Raw genomic sequence first — 17,073 nt, 5'->3', positions numbered from 1 at the left:
TCAGCGAAAAGTCCAAACACTGATGCATCATCCACCTTCAAAAATTCAATCCAAAATTCCTGTACGATTGATGAGTCTACCGAATCATCCACGCAGCATATTACTAGAGACATTTGTTCTTTATTACTTGCATCTAAAGTACAATCAAGTATGACGGAAAAATATTTTGTATGTTTCACTTTTGTGACAATTGCACTTATCACCTCGCCCGCTAACATTTGTATCAATCCATTTTGAATCTTAGAACCCAGATATGTATACTAAACCTCATGTGCTTGAGCACATCGAATGTGTTCTTCTATTATTGGATCGAACTTAGCAACTGTTTCTATCATTCGCAAAAAAAGTCCGTTATTCTCAACATGAAGTTGTTCACAATCTCCTCAAAATGCCAGAGTATTTTTAGTGAGTCTTTTCACAATAACAATTATTCTCGTTAACACTTGTTTCCAATGCTCTCTTTATTTGTTGATGGAATTGTATGCTTTCATCAATTGTATGTTCTGTTTGAAGCCTATTTTCTAGTTCCATCCAACTAATCATGCAACCTATATGCTCCTTAGACACTTCGTGATTAGTAAGACGCCGATGCATATTATGCCAATCATTGTATCCGTCATTACCCAATTGGTCAATATTTTAAACCATTTTTCTGTCTTAAATAACTTGCAGCAAGAACAGAAGATTTTATCCAAAGAAATTGAATACTCTAGCCATCTTCTATCAGTTGTCTGCCCATTTGCCATTAACAGCTTATATTGTGATGATTCAAAATGTTTACCTTGACTATCTCTGCGAAATAAGATCTCATCAACTCTTTTTAGACACATTTCAACTAAAAAGTCCCTTATTTTTTTTTATCAATGTAAATGTCCTTCCAATTTTCAGGATCATTCAAATTCATAGAAAAGCAATTCTCTTGATTTAAATCTTCATGTTGAACATTATTTTCATCATTTTATTTTGACTCATCCGTATTTGCAGGTTCAATCATTTCCTTGTCCTCTTTCCGTTCATCCACATGATCATTATCATTATCATTCCGAATATCTTGTTCTTCAATCATTAAATTTTCTTGTGTTCCTTCATTCTCTTTTCATTTCTTTCCATTAAAGTATTTATCCATATCTCTAGCTTGACTTCAAATTAATGCCTCGACTCTTTCCTTCTTCTTCCTTTTTTGAGCTCTTGACACATATTTAGGAGTCATGGTATTTGACTCAAGTCACTTAACAGAAAACACTTACTGAAATTTGAGTGTAAAAGAGGCCCAAGTTAGATTAATTTAAGGTTAAAAATTAAATATTGATGACCCAATCACAATTAACAACTTATAATAAAAGTACTCAACTTAACATCAACCATAATACACACTTTATCAATTCTAGAGGTTTAGTTGCTCAATTGATAATGAGAGAACTAGACCAGAGCATAAAAAATAAATACTAGAGAGATAAATCCATTAAGTCGAGCTAATGAATCTATATTTCCATCACCTAGCCTTACCTATTTCATCGAATCATCATCAACTAATATCTTCAAAAACCCCCTAAACACAAAAATTAGAATGCTAGAGTCTAGATTACAATTACTCACAATCACAGGCATCTTACTTCACAAAATCACAGTTCACTTGCCTTTAAATTACATTAACATGGCAAGATTAATCATTAATCATTCATCATTAATGGATGAATTTAAGAATTTCATTCACCAACTGAAATCAATTATTCAGTTTAACATGTCTTCAATTTTAAGAATTAAGATGCAACTAATAGACAAAGAAATCGATTTAAATCTCACACCCAAAACATCAAAAGAAAACAAATTGATACTTGATAGACACTAGATAATAATTAACAAAATCATTGATGTAGAATGCTACTATGCCAGCAATAGCATCAGGATCATGAAGACAAAGTCGGCCGATCGGATTTTGGATATCAATCATTACCAGAAAACAAATTGATAGTTAATACAGTCACACAGAAGCAGAATGCCAGCATCAGAATCAGATTCATGCCGTGGTTACCGTCGATCGGTTGGAATTTGGGAAAGATAAATGACTATGACATACCAAATAGTACTAAGTACCAACGTCGAATGAGTTTGATAATAGAAGACTTAAACCGCCACAGGATGCTGTGAGTCTGTCACTTTGTCGTTGCCCGTCGCCGATAGGTTTTAGGAATGGTTGCACCGTTGAGACTTGAATTGCAGTCTTGCAAATGCAACCGTGGCAAAACTGGCGATTGGCGTGGAGGAGCACTGGAGCAGCTAATTGCAGAAGACAAAAATTGTTGAAATTGGCCTGGGTTTTCCAAAAAAAAATAAAAAAAGGGTTACGAGTTTTTTTGGGCCCCTTATATGTTGGGCCTGAGTCAGAGGCCTCTTGAGCCTCAGGTCCGACTCTGATTATTTTAATGAAAAATGTGTGGTTAAAAATAAGTACTGTAGAAAAACTAATGTGATAGAATAATTGACAAATAAAGGCTTAATGTGTTTGCACTTGCATTATTTATAGTTTGTATGACTTGGATTGGATTTTACTTTTCTTGGTATAGTCACTTTCATTAATTATTTGTTTCAAAAATCACCCAACTTATACTATGATCATAGTTTACTTAATAAACTTCAAAGTAATTCACAATCCGTTTGTATTCCATCCATCACACTAAAAATTTGTTGCCTTATTCATTGACACGCCACACAAAAATCTTACGCCCTCATTTGGGCATCATTATTGTGGAAAAAATGCATTATTCTATCACATCACATGACCTACCATGTGAAAGTTAGTTCAAATGGTGTTATACACATATATGTTCAACTTCCAATTTTAATCCTATCTTGAAATGTAAGCACGAACTATTCCAAACAAAAACCTTGCATTTTTTGACTTTTCCATGTTCACTTTGATAGATTGCTGTCAATTGAGTGTCAGAAATTAGGAATAAAGAAAATTTTTTGTACAGTGCAATAGCTAAAAATTGTATAGAAATGAGATGAAAATGAGCTACAAATAGATGCTATGTGTCAAGTTATGGTCGTTAGCAAAATTACAACTTAGCTAAACTATTATATCATTATTCATCCATCTTACACTTGGTCACAGTTGTATTCATCAAACTTTAAAATACTTTTCAACAGTCACTCATCTTTGAGAATTTGTACTCCATCTATCATCCATCAAGATTCATTCCCTTCGTTGCTAATGTATCATACAAAAATCTCACATGACAAGATACAATCAATAAAAAATTACAATACAACCAAACCATTAACTCACCAAAATCACCTTATGTAACAAGCAACTTCCACGCCTTTGAACTTCTTTAAAACCTAATAAAGCTTCCCCAATTTCAGTTCTAAGAAATCGTAGCCTCCAATTCACTCATTTTACCCATATGCGGCTAAATTTTGTAATAAGACAAAGCCAATTGTTTAGAAGGTTGTAATGAAACTAATTAAAAAAACCTTCTAGGTGGTGTATTGCTAAAACACTTTCTGGGTTGTGTTCGTGTTTGATGTTTGTCGTTCATCAATCTGATTAGAGTTCGATGATACTTTCTTCCTCAAATGGTTGGATACACACCTGCAAAAATGGAAAATTGATTTAGAGGGATGTGAACAGATGGCATAATTGGGGGGATAAGTCTTTATAAAATGGTAGCTTTTAGCATCCTTCTCAATAATCTGTTTTGTGTTATTACACAATTTAGTCGTATGTGGGCGAGATCAGCAAATTGTGGGCTATGATTTTTTTTAAAGCTAAAATTGTGGATGCTTTATTGGATTTTAAAGAAGTTTATGTAGTTGTGGAAATCGTGTTTCACATATGGTGATTTTGGTGAATTGATGATTTGGTTGAACAATCATAAGTTATCATGTGAGATTTTCGTGCAATACATTAGCAATAAAGGAAACGAAATATGGTAGTGATGGATGGCAACATCTCAAAGATAAGTAACCAACTGGGAGCATTTTGAAGTTTGATGAGAAAACTGTGACCAAAGTGTAAATTGATTGAGTAATGAAATAATGATTTAACTGAGTTGTAATTTGTTACGTGAGATTTTCTATAACCACGTCAGCAAATAAGTTGACGAATTTTTTAGGGTGATAGATGGAGTCCAAACAGAAAAAGTTCAGTTAGCACTGTAAGCCCCCATTTGAGCCTCATTAAATTTATAATACATTTTCTCTCTCTTAATTTAACTACATATTCTCTAATAAAATAATGTTACATATAAACAAAAACTGTTTTTTCTTTTTTAACCACACATTCTCTAAAAATTACTATTTCAAAAATTATAATATCAAATAATAGGGGTCAAACGAGGGCTAAATCACTTTGAAGTTTAGTGTGTGTGTGTGTATCTTAAAAGAGGCAATGTTGCCTACACTGTTCATTTGTGAAGTATTTATGTGTTTCCCATTTTACCCTTAAACCCTAGCTTTAACTACCCTTTTATTTTTTCTACCTTCACCTTAAAAGAGAATGAGTCGATTAATGTTCATTTAGGTGGTCGAGTTTTCACACCACTGTAGCCGGATTGGTTGTACACACTGTAGCGAATCTTGTTTTGTACTGTTTACATTTAAAAGCCTTTTACTAATTTCAACTGTTCATTTTCAAATATCTTCTACTCTACGCAACTTTTTTCACTATCTACCTAGACCTTTTCCCTTTCTTTTGTAGTTGTGTTTCTAGGTCTGTTGAAACTTGAAATCTTAACCCATTTTTTAAGTGAATTTGCAATTTTCTCTAATATCTATCGCTTCATCAGTTCCTGTGCTCAGCCCAGCTTCATCAGGCTCTGTTGTGGCTGATTTTACAAGGTCGGCAAAAATTAGAGGCTGGAAACGACGTGGGTTTCTTTTTTGTTTTTTTAATTTCGCCTGTTTGTTGATCTATCTTCATTTCTAAGACTATTATATGAAGGCTTGCATATGCCTTTCGTTTTTCTTGCTATTTGTGGTGGAAGTTAGCTATCTTCCTATGTATTTTATTGATCTTAACATTCTTGGAGGCTTCGAATTTGAGCCTCATGCTTTTAAAGTTGATATATTACCTTATATTATCTGATAATAGAAATTGATTTTATTTTTTTTAACCCAAACCTTATAAGCCTAATTCAATCATTTACTTCCCTTATCTTTACTTTATTAATTTTAGAGGAAGAAGAAAGGACTCATCGAGAACAAAGGAAAAATGTGAACAGGAAGTATTTGACCATCTTTATATTTGGATACCACTTCAAACAATAAAAATCATAAAAACAGAGAAGTGGGAAAAGGCAACAGGAAACTCAAGCTTGGAGAAATTGTTTTGGCTATAATATATGGTAAGCCATGGTGCCTTTATTTGAAGAATTAGTTTAGATATGTATATTTTTATCTGTTAAGATTAACAGTTTCATTCCTAATCTCATATTCAGGATTTTCATAAATACGAAGGGGATTATAAATGATATAAATTTACTTAGAATTGATATGATGATTACTTGTTCTGACTTCTATTTCCGTTTTTCAACTATGGCATAACATTAGCCAAAATTTAGTTTCATATGTTTATAGATCTAGAATCAAATTGTTTTGATTCAATTGTGTTGGAAAGAGAAGAAACCCAACAAAACCATGTGGATTAAAATTGTTGGAAGAGAAAAGGCAAATAGATAAATGGATTTCATTTGATAATCATGTGTGAAGTATACTTTTATTAGGAGAGAAGACAACAAATATTAAATTAAGTTGAACAGAGCATAAATGAAAAGAAAAGAATTGCAATATTTTATTGTCTAATTGCGACTAAAAATATGAATGATGTTCCCTTCCGTCAGTTAACCTTTCAGCAAATTGGGAAATCACAAAAATAGGTTTCCAGAATCATATCTACAAGAGCATGTATGTATGTATATTCAAATGGAGAAAGCAACATTAGTATTACAAGGTATATATATATATTGCTTTCAGTCAGCCATAAGAAAAGGAAAGTGCGAAAAGGAAATTAGTTACTTTGTTGCTTACAGGCAGTTTGAAATCCCAATGGAAATGAGTAACAATTCAATTCTTACAAAGAAATCTATTAATTTACAGGTTATTGATCTTGAAAGTAATGTATTCATAAGGGATTTCCTCGGGGTAAGTTAAACAATTTTAATTATCTATACTTTCGTGGAAATAGCTGCTCAAGTTCCATTCCTTTCATTTTTGGCAATTTCACATTGGTTTAGAGTCTTAATTTTAGAGCCAATCACTTAATTGGAGCGTTTCTTGATAAATTGATGCTTGTGAGAGATTTTACTTAATTGAATCTCAATGGAAACAAGTCTTTGGGTCTATTGTAGTGAACATTGGATATTTCAATCAACTTGCAGTTTTGAATTTTAGTAATAGTGGTCTGTCGGGTACTATTACAGAAAACTTTTAGGCTTTATTTAAGTTTACAGTTCATTTCGCCAAAAAGAATTTCTCGATAAAGTTGCCAAAACATGTTTGATCAATTTTTTTTGCTGCTTATGTGTATGGGGCTCGATTATATTATAGTGGCGAGATCATTTTCGAGTAAAGGTATTTAAATACATATTTTTCTCCAGTTGATTGTTCATGGTTTTCTGTACAAGTCTTCGATTTCGTTCATCCATTCTTCTTTTTCTCTTCATCTATTTGACTTTTTTTTTAATATTTTATTCATTTCATTCTTCCGTTCATCCTCTCAGGTTCATTAGTAGCTTCAATCATCATGACAGGATAAATGAGCCTGTACTCTCCTCTGCAAAAGGTACAAGACTGCTGGTGGTGAGCTCTAAAAACCAATCTTTCACTTTTTCAATCTCAAGCTCAATTTTGTACTCTCCTAGCGACATTATTTCAATTGCATAGTGATAACAAATTCGACTTTGTAAGTTTACTTTTTTCTAAATTTTTGCATGATTTCTTTGTATTTCTTTTTTACGTGCAAGTAAACGATTAGCAAATTGAGGCGTTTAATACTGAATATGGGGTTAACATAGGCATTTATTACGTCAATTTTTTGCTTTAATCGTTGTCTTCTGTATTGTTTATAGTGGAATGTTCCATTTGGGATTAAAGGGTATTGCTTTACTAATCTCGATGTAGCTGATCTTCTGATCAATGGGATAGTTGATTTGCCTTTGGCGCAAATTGATAAAAGTATAGCTGAATGAGAACTTTTTCAATGGTTTGTACATGAGGTGATTAAATGGCCTGTTATTTTGTACCATGATTAATCAGCACTGTTGTTGGTTCTATGAATGATTTTTTTACCCAGTGCGGTTCTTGTGATGCTTTACTAATCTCGATGTAGCTGATCTTCTGATCAATGGGATAGTTGATTTGCCTTTGGCGCAAATTGATAAAAGTATAGCTAAATGAGAACTTTTTCAATGGTTTGTACATGAGGTGATTAAATGGCCTGTTATTTTGTACCATGATTAATCAGCACTGTTGTTGGTTCTATGAATGATTTTTTTACCCAGTGCGGTTCTTGTGTCTTCAAATTGTTTTACTTTTACCGTAACTGAAGATTCTATATGTTTCTAGTTTGCATGTATTGTATTTATATTAATCTCTTTAATTTTTCAAGGTTACAGCAAATGGTGATGCTATTTTAAGTTGTGGTTTTCCTTACTGTGATTATCATTATACTGATCATGTTATATTCTAATCAAGTCAGAACAACTATATGGTTTAGAATGAATTGGATACTGATGATTTTGCCAGGGAGACCAAGTCGAGAAATTCCGACCTCTATGTGAAGTTTAAATTGACAAAGCAACCATAGAAATAACGAGTCCTTACAAAGGAAAAGTTTTCCATTTTTTTCATATTCCAGGCAACATCGTAAAGGTAACAATAAAACTGATAGAACTAGAATTTATTTTAAAATCAAATGCTTGGGCCACTTTCACATAATGGAGTTCTAATATCATCTACCTGTGGTTCCGGAGTTACGTCAAGGATAGGTGACAGACTTATGTGTATAACTCTGTCCATAGTAAAGGACTTGCTCTTTTAATAGTCTAATATTGAATTATCAATCATTTTCTTTCATTTATGTGTAGATAAAACTTTCCTCTCTTGCAAGCAAGATATTCAATTTATGTGATACCGTGAAAAAAACATGGTGAACTTCGAATACTAGAAGGAATTAAGACTTTATCCAAGATTGTTTAACCTTAAGTAAGGCTTGGTCACACTTTTTGAGTTTCTTCCTTGTGTTATGTTGTGACTTTATGTTAAAGGCATATTAATTTGTCTGTTCACAATCGAATTTATTAAAACAAAATATACTATACATTCATGTTTCTATTCTAGATGGCAATCATGAAACAAATGTTCACTTTTAAAAGCTTTCCTTTATGTACTACTGAATCCTAGATCAACTTTCAATTATATGCATAAACATTGCAGAATTTGTAGTTGGAAAGACCAATTAAGGCATCATAAAGTAAAGATTGATGACAATGTTTGCATTGTGATGGTGACAGGCTGGTTCTTGAGGTAATCTTCTCATAAAATTTTAGTAATTGTGGTACATATGTGAATCACAATATTCATGTAAATATATTTTCCTTTTCCAATCACAAGGTTAGTTCTAAAATGCAGCTAAAGATATTCACTGCATAGCTTTTTTCATGTCACTTTTATTGGAGATGAGAATAGTAGCACTTATGTTGAAAATAAGGTTGCATTTTCATTTTCATTTTCATGTTGTTTACTTATTTGAGTTGATAAAGCAACTCCATTATGGAAATTAGGGCATGCTCAAAGCCAAGGTATTTATTCACATAATAACTACAGTAAGCCTCTGATGACCTCATTACTTTTCATTGTCTTGAATAGTATGTCTAAATAAGCATAAAAAAAATTTACAAGAGAAGCAATATCTTAGAAATATAGTGTTCCTTTATTAGCCCTTTCATTTTTATGCCATTTCTCTTTTCATTCAAGAGCGCAACTTCTTTGCAAAAGAACATACCCCTTGAAGAAGTTTTTCAATGTCATCCATGCACATGAGATCGCTTCAGCACGGATGAAGTTAAAAAAAGATTGGAGTTATTTATGCACAATAAACTAGAAGATAAAAAACATAAGAGTTGCAACCCCTACCCCAACCCACATGCCTGGCTTCTGGTCATCTTATTTATTTATTTATTTATTTTTTATTTCTTGATCTTTTGTATCTATACTGTAATGTCTATAGGAAAGCAATTTTTTGAAAATTTTAAGTTTTATGTGAAATCCTCTATCACAGGTGCTGAAAAGCAGCTGCTTTAATGGCCATTGTTCTTGCAAACGGAGGAGTAGGGATCATTTCAACTTTTATCTCTCCTACATCACCATTAGTGAAATATCGAAGCAAGGGTCTCAAGTTAGATTTTTTAACTTTTTAGAATTATAAGCTTGATTGTTACAGTTAAAGAATCAAATACTGTAATAAAATCATTTCCTAAACCTATTTTCTACTGCACACCGTCAAACTTTCTTGACTTTGTTGGCCATATTATCTCCCTCCTTATCAACTTTAGAATAAGTTTTACTGAGGAAAATAGTGCTAAAAATGCAGCGCTTCCCTCATGGCTCGATTGGCTCCAAAAGCCTAGATTTGCTCTTCTAAAATAGCTTCCAGCTACAAATTTGCACCATTTATTTACCTTAATATCATATTTTCTATCAATCTTGGACCTTAAATAAAAGTGATTTAATCAATTCCTAACTCCAGGTTTTACAAGTTGGGACATGGAGTGAGGAAGAAGCCGTAATGTTGGTTCATGGGAACATAGTTTAAAACTTAAAGATATTCCTCCAGCTCATGCAAGCCTTATAGAAGGAAATCCTTTTAATATTGATACTAGGGATGTAAGCGATCCGATTTTACTGATTTTTGACAAATTTTCAAATCAAACTGTTTAAAATAGTTTGAGAAAAATTCAAATTTAAACCAAATTATTTTGAACAGTTTGAAAAAAAATTCAAACATAAACCCAACGGTTTGGTCCGGTTTTAAACCGCTGGTTTCGTCGTATATTTTTTTGTATGTCTACTTTTATGACATTAATTCATTGAATTCAATATATATTTATATCTTACTAGTAATAAATCTAAAACAATCTAAGCTCTTGTTTGAACTAAATTTTTGGGACAAGAAAATGAAAATTTGAACCATTATCTCACAAGTCCAACCACATTTGTTGACCTGCTGTTTCATGCGTGGGACCCTGCTTCCTCTCCAACGGTCAATTTTCTTATTATGATAACATGGAAAATATGGCTCGAACAGGGGTTAAATATATTTACTATAAATTTAAATATCTACTAAATCAAAGTGAAATCACAATAAACTAAAACATAATTTTTTTCATTTATGGTCACCTTTTTTTGGCTAATGACGTTATGATAACGTTAATATACAAATCTACTAAACGAGATATAATACCCAAACAACATAATGATATCTAACAAGATCTCGTGATCATTATATCTAAAAAAAAAGTTTATTGATTAGACAAAGAGAATAACCAATCACAATAATAAAACAGTTGTTTATAATATCTAAACATAATAATTACACAAGCTTGCATTTATATGTTGTTATGAAACACATTTAATTTCAGTTTCTTACCTCAGTTTGCTCAAAAAAATTATTGATTTGAAACTTTATTCGTGCCAAATATTATCACCGAAGACCTAGGATCTCTTTGTCTCGAATTTGGTGTAATGGATTACAATTCAACTTTGAAGAGGCGTAAAAATCTGAAAAAGAAATGTGTGTGGTGCCGATGGCTCAAGACTGTGTCGAGTGTCGGTTGGAGTTCATCTGAATTCTGAAGAAAAAAAGGTTTTTTGATAGATTATGTTAGTTTTGAGATTATTAGATATAAATTAGGATTATTAGGTAATAATAATATATATGTATTAGAAAATTAGAAATTGACAAAAATACCCACAAATGACAAAATTATTGAATTTTACATATTTGGAGAATTTTCAAAAAAAAAAAAAATTTTTTTATTTTTATATATTTTTTGCGGGTTCGATTTGATTTTAAACTGCAATTAAAATTTTCAAACCTAAACCAAACCATTTTGATCGGTTTGATTTGGTTTGGTTCAAGACCATTTCGTTGATCGGGCCCACGTAGCACCAAATCGACGATTTTTGAAATGCGATTTCGGTTCGATTTTTACTTACAGCCCTAATTGATACCTCTTCCAATAATTATTGTTAATTAAAAACTATGTACTTAAAAACAAGGTTATTCATCTAGCTTCAACTAGGCTTTGTATATGGCCTATTACTTCTTTGACCAAAGCTGCTATAAATAAAATACTACCTTTGCTTTTCTAAAACTCATTTAACGAACATATCTCTCCAATCCTTAGTATTCAATACACTAACATTAGCTTCAAGAAAAGGCAATATGTGCATTGCACGTGCACATCACTAGTATTGTTATAAAAGAGAGAAAAAAAAGAAGAGATAATTAAAGTAAACAAACTTGTATGTATTTTATTAAGAACCAAATATCTATATTTATATGTAAGAATCAGGGATATAATGACAATAATTTCTAGAGCTGCAGGGGTTAAATTGTTATTCACTAATAAACCATAATAAACTTGTCATTTGCAACACTTCCCCTTGAATAACACATTACAAAATACTTGCCTTGTTAAAACCTGTTTGATAAAAATCTAATAGGAAAAAATCAAACGAAGGAAAAAGAATACAGTTATTTTGGAGTATTAAAAATAAATGCTGTATCATTAAAACCTTCTTAGGAAAACCTTGTAAGATAAAACCTATGCGAAGGAAAAATAGTACAGTTATTTCTCCTGATATTGATTATTGAAAATCTTTGATGCTGCTAACATCGCTACTCACGTAGCATCATTTGAACCAATGACGAACTAGAGTTGTTGGTTCTGATTTGTGACCAGTTTGATGGTTGGTGGTGGTGGTTATATAGTCCATGCCGTTGCAGAGTAAGAAGGCTACAATCAATGTAGGTGGTGCCGGCTAACCTTATCTAATTTGTGGCTATTATGTTGGTGGTTAAGGTGGTATTTTTGAACTGTGGGTGGTTTGTTGGTGGTCGAGGTAGTTATACATCATATATTTAACATTTGAATTTTGAAATAATTTAACAAGTTTGTTAGTTTTGATATGTGATTCTTAAATGTAAAAGTTATGTATTGTTCTATTTCCATAATGAAAAAGTATTATTGGACTTTATTTATAAATGAAATAAACCTAATTTATCAATTTACAAAAAAAAAAAAAAAAAAAAAAATTGACGTAGCGGAAGGCTATAGAGAAGATGAACAAATTTCACAAAAATAAAAAGAACTCACGTTTATTTCTGTCAATTAATATGGCCACAAAAGGGTTTACAGGGCCTTATATAGGAAAAACCCTAGCAAAATTTTGAAAAATTAAAAATTAAAAAAGTTTTTTTTTTGGTAAAAAAAAAAAGGAAAAATTTGAGAAAATGACTAAAATTGAAACTCCTAATTTTAAGAGTTATCCTTCAACTAACGAAATTCAAATCGGATTTAAATTGAAAGAGATATAACTAAAACAAAATTTACCAAAAATGGGAAAAACACGTAAACAAAGATCTAAACAAATGAATTTGCTCAAAATTGGGCCTAGGTTAGAAGCAAAGCTTTTATATCTTGTTCATTAGCCCGTTTTCAATCAAATTTGACTAAATTTCGTCAAAAATGGACAACTTCAAAATATCTCCAAAAATCGAGAAGTTGCCTATTTTTGCCCATGCCAGTCCCATTGTTCGAAAAAGTTTAATTTCTTCTGCACCACGTCGACCTAATTTATCAAGAAAAAAAACAACGAATGAATGGGGCTAAAACTTGCCCCGCTGTTTGATCTTCTCTTTAAGAAAAGAGCAAAATACAAGATTGTCAAAGCATACAAGCCTGCACTTTCGTTGTGGTTTTATAAATCTATTATATTTAATCTTTGTGGAGGGAATTTTTAAAAGTTCAAACATTGGTGTTTTGTCGTTTACGTCAAGATCGCCACAAAACAACGCGTAGTGCAAAGTATCCATCCCCATCTCCAACTGATTTTCTAATTAATTTACAATATTTTGTATGTTACTTTAAAAGAGAAGAAATCATTGATGGAATTACGTAACATTCCCGATCCATTGAGCTATCGTGGTAGAAAATTGTCGACGTGTAACATCAATAATGTCATTTATTTCATACTTGTTAGAATTAGGTTGTGAGTGAAATTCTAATGAGTATTTTGATTGAAAATAATGTTGGAGTAGCATTGGAAGTTAGTAGTAGACTTGAAAGAGTTCAAGAAGGATAAGAAGAATGATTTCCCCTTTTGGCAATTTTGTTACTTCTACTTCATTCCAAATATTCATTATTCGTTTTACCTATTGTATTGAGACTTGACCTTATATTAAACTCTTCATTTATTAATTTTCCTACTATGTTAGGGATTCTTTTGTTATAAATATGTAGTATACAACATAGATTGGAATTGATCAATTGTTCAATTAGTTATTGGTCCAAAGAGATTCTTTATAACTCCTTAATATTGATTATAGTGAATTCTCCGTTTCTGTCCATGTTTTTTCTAGATGTAGGTTTTCACATGCATCTTGTTTTCTTTTAATCCATCATTTTCATATTGCTCATGTTTTCTCATTCTTCAATTACTTGGTTGGAATCTAAACAAATTAGTATCAAAATTGTTTCGCTTTCAACAAAGTGGTTTTTGATTTGGTCTGATTCTTTAACAAATGATATCAGAACTATTCCACTTTCAACAAAATGGTTTTAGATCTATTCCAGATTATAACAATATTGTTATTACATCTTTGCTTTTAATAATTACTCGCTGCTATAATTGTGCGTCATATAACATCACTTACATAAATATTTCATGAACCTCAAGATAACTATTCTGTGATAACAATTTATGTAGTGCAAATCGATGAAACAAAATAATAAATTAAAGATTTGAGAATGTACGAAATTGTGGGGATCAACCTAATTGCAATCAACAATAATTTTAACTTCTATGGAAAACAAGAAATCTTATAATTTGCAAAGGGTTTGTCTTCGGGCAGAGGCTCAAGACAGACAAAAGCGGGCGAGGCCGATGCGAATTTTTTTTTTTTTTTTTTATGTAGGTCGGACCTATCGACTTGCTCTCTAGAGTTACAAGCCCCTGCATGAATAATGCCCTGTATTCGGGGCATTATTCATTTGGAAATGGCTTGTCTTCATGTATAAGGTAGAAGCTCATAGGCCTCTGCCAAGACAGACACAAGGGACGAGGACGATGAGTTTTTTTTAAATGCAAGTCGGACCCACCGACCAGTTGACATCGGGTAGGATAGTGATTATCTTATTGGCTTATTGTAACAGATGATTCAATAAAATATTAAGTAAAAGAAGTAAGTTGCCAAAAATTGGCTCAATTCGAGTTTTCTAATATATGGAAAATGGGAAACAAAATATTACCATAAATAGCAAAAAATAACTTAAAATTGAATTTTGGAAAGGAAAATAGCGGATTTGGTCTCGAAATTGATGCCCACCGAGCATAGCTGGGTGGTCACGACGTGTGCGCCGAAGAGAGCTTTCCAGATTGGGATCATAATAGCGATTTCGATAACCATAGCCAAAGTTATGGTCAAATTACCAAAGACGCATCAAATTCCCCCAATTAAGGAAATAATTGCGATTCACTTTCTATCGTTGCGCTGATCCGCCATCTCGTGGTATCTCAGCGTTATCATCGTGCTATCTGACAAATCAACATCACTCGACTCAGATCTTCCTGCATCACGTGTCCTCAACAGTGAGGGACCTGTAAGGCCCCTGTATGAATAGTGCCCTGTACTCAGGGCATTATTCATTTGAAAAGGGCTTGTCTTCACGTATAGGACAGAGGCTCACAAGCCTCTATCAGGACAGACACAAGGGGCAAATCCTGCGCGATTTTTTTTTAATTCAGGTTGGATCCACCGACCTGCCCTCTATAATGAGGGGCTTGTAAGGCCCTTGTATGAACAAGCCCTATATGAATAGTGCCCTATACTCAAGGCATTATTCATTTGGAAAGGGCTTGTCTTCATGTATAGGGCAGAAGCTCGTAGAAAAGCCTCTACCAGGATAGACACAAAGGGTGGGGCAGGGCAAGGCTCACACGAATTTTTTTTAATGCAGGTCGGACCCATTGACCTGCCCTATACAGTGAGGCCCTATAAGGCCCCTGTATGAATAGTGCCCTGTACTCAAGGCATTATTCATTTGGAAATTCAAAACAAACTCTATGAAACAAATCTAATATGACCAAAACTCATAAATCATATATATTGAAATTTAGTTAAATTTAAAACATGCTGAGGTTCAATTGATTAATTGAAACAACGTGATATTAGTTGGGTAGGGTTGGGGTTGGTGACCAGGGACGATTAATCCAGGAAATTAGTTGACACGGGCTGACACGCCAAAAAAAAAAAATATATATAAATCACACACACACATATATTAATTCGCATTTGGGCCGGACGGACGGGCTCTAGCCTTGCTCGGCCCATCCCTAGTCCTCCCCTGGTTGTGGGTAGGCATTAGGGGCTACGAAGATTCTTTCTATTTCTTGTATATTTATTTTTATTGGCATATAAATTAATTGGTTAATTGACATATAAAAAATTATGTTAAATAATATTTATTGATAAAAACAAAATAAAGAGCGAAAATAGAGAACTTGTTAGAATGTGTAAAGATACTCTCTATAATACATAAGATGTTCTTTACAAATAAAGAGTCTTTTGGAGATGTTCTCATATAGTTTTAGTAAATCCCAAATGAAAGATTGTGATAAAATCCGTAATGATTAAAAAAGGATTGGGGTCATGTCTCCAGTTATCCTTATATTTTATGATATTGATAGTTAGATTATTATACAAATTTACATTAAAAAAAGGTCATTACATAATATTTCTAAGATAATACATATGGAATAATTGTAGTGGATGAAAATAATACTGTAAAGTTTTTAGTATCTTCGTGTTATTAGGTTGTTTTATAGATTTTTAATTATTAGTTATCTAGTTGTCCAAGTGAAATAAATCCATCGAAACAAAATCTTGGATCTGCTCCTAAATATGGAGGCTTGTCTGCATTGGGCCACTTGACATTTTTATGAATTATGATATAATTGTTATTAATGTTATCATTGTTGTTGTTGCTATTGTTATTTCTTTATTGCTCTGATGTTCTTGAGTAGTAGTAGTTGTCTTTTTTTTTTTTTTTTTTTTTGGATCGTTGCATCTCCTGGATGTGAATGGCTAGAATCAGATGACCTATGAACATTGTCCCTTGCATCCATCAAATTGCTTACTTAACAAGTGATGCATCTTGAAAGAGTTTCCAGATTTTCATTTTTTTTAGTAGTAGTAGTTTTTTTTTTTTTTTTTTTTTTTTTTTTGGTTTGGTATGAATTAATCAAAACAAATACTTAGGACTCCATGTAATCTTACTTGCAAATGAGACCACCCCCTCCTCACAAAACAAAAATTGAGCAATCCCCGAATTTTCAAGCATAGATGTACTGATAACTATTAATCGTGATTATTTACTATTTACTCTTTATCTGTCATTTTCATCTTTGACAACACAAGTCAATTGACAAAGGGCAAAGCATACCATTAAGAACCCAAGAAAGAAACTATTAGTCGTGGTTATTTACTATTTACTAATTTGCTTTATGTGTCGTTTTCTTCTTTGAGAACACAAGTCAATTGACAAAGGACAAAGTGTATTACCTAGAAACAATAAAGAAACTGACAAGGATTTTTTTAGTACGTTGATACACTAGATTTAGGAATTTCTTGGAATTTTAAACTCAACCAAGATTAGTATGATATCATGAAGCTCTATTTGAGATCTTTATATATATATATATATATATTGAAATAATGATTTTTTAAGAATGAGTGGTTAAAAATTAAGAATAAGTGTAAAATTATTTTATGAAAAAATGTGGGATTAA

General features: G+C 32.2%; 1 long non-coding RNA gene across 2 annotated transcripts; it reads left to right on the top strand.

Moving 5' to 3' along the window:
- Positions 1 to 4,591: 4,591 nt before the first annotated feature.
- On the top strand, positions 4,592 to 9,532 carry LOC111388588. 2 transcript variants are annotated; one of them, XR_002701605.1, is made up of 6 exons: positions 4,592 to 4,871; positions 5,180 to 5,348; positions 6,100 to 6,144; positions 6,723 to 6,801; positions 8,437 to 8,526; positions 9,281 to 9,532. It is a non-coding gene; the product is annotated as an uncharacterized LOC111388588 (long non-coding RNA). The 2 variants fall into 2 exon arrangements; XR_002701604.1 differs by lacking the exon at positions 6,100 to 6,144 and having other exon boundaries at positions 4,617 to 4,871.
- The last annotated feature ends 7,541 nt before the right edge of the window (positions 9,533 to 17,073 follow it).

The sequence above is a fragment of the Olea europaea genome, unplaced genomic scaffold (genome assembly GCF_002742605.1).
Source record: "Olea europaea var. sylvestris unplaced genomic scaffold, O_europaea_v1 scaffold508, whole genome shotgun sequence".
NCBI lineage: Eukaryota > Viridiplantae > Streptophyta > Magnoliopsida > Lamiales > Oleaceae > Olea > Olea europaea.
The sequence above is the reverse complement of the archived record's forward strand: the minus strand, read 5'-3'. Positions and strand labels throughout refer to the sequence as shown.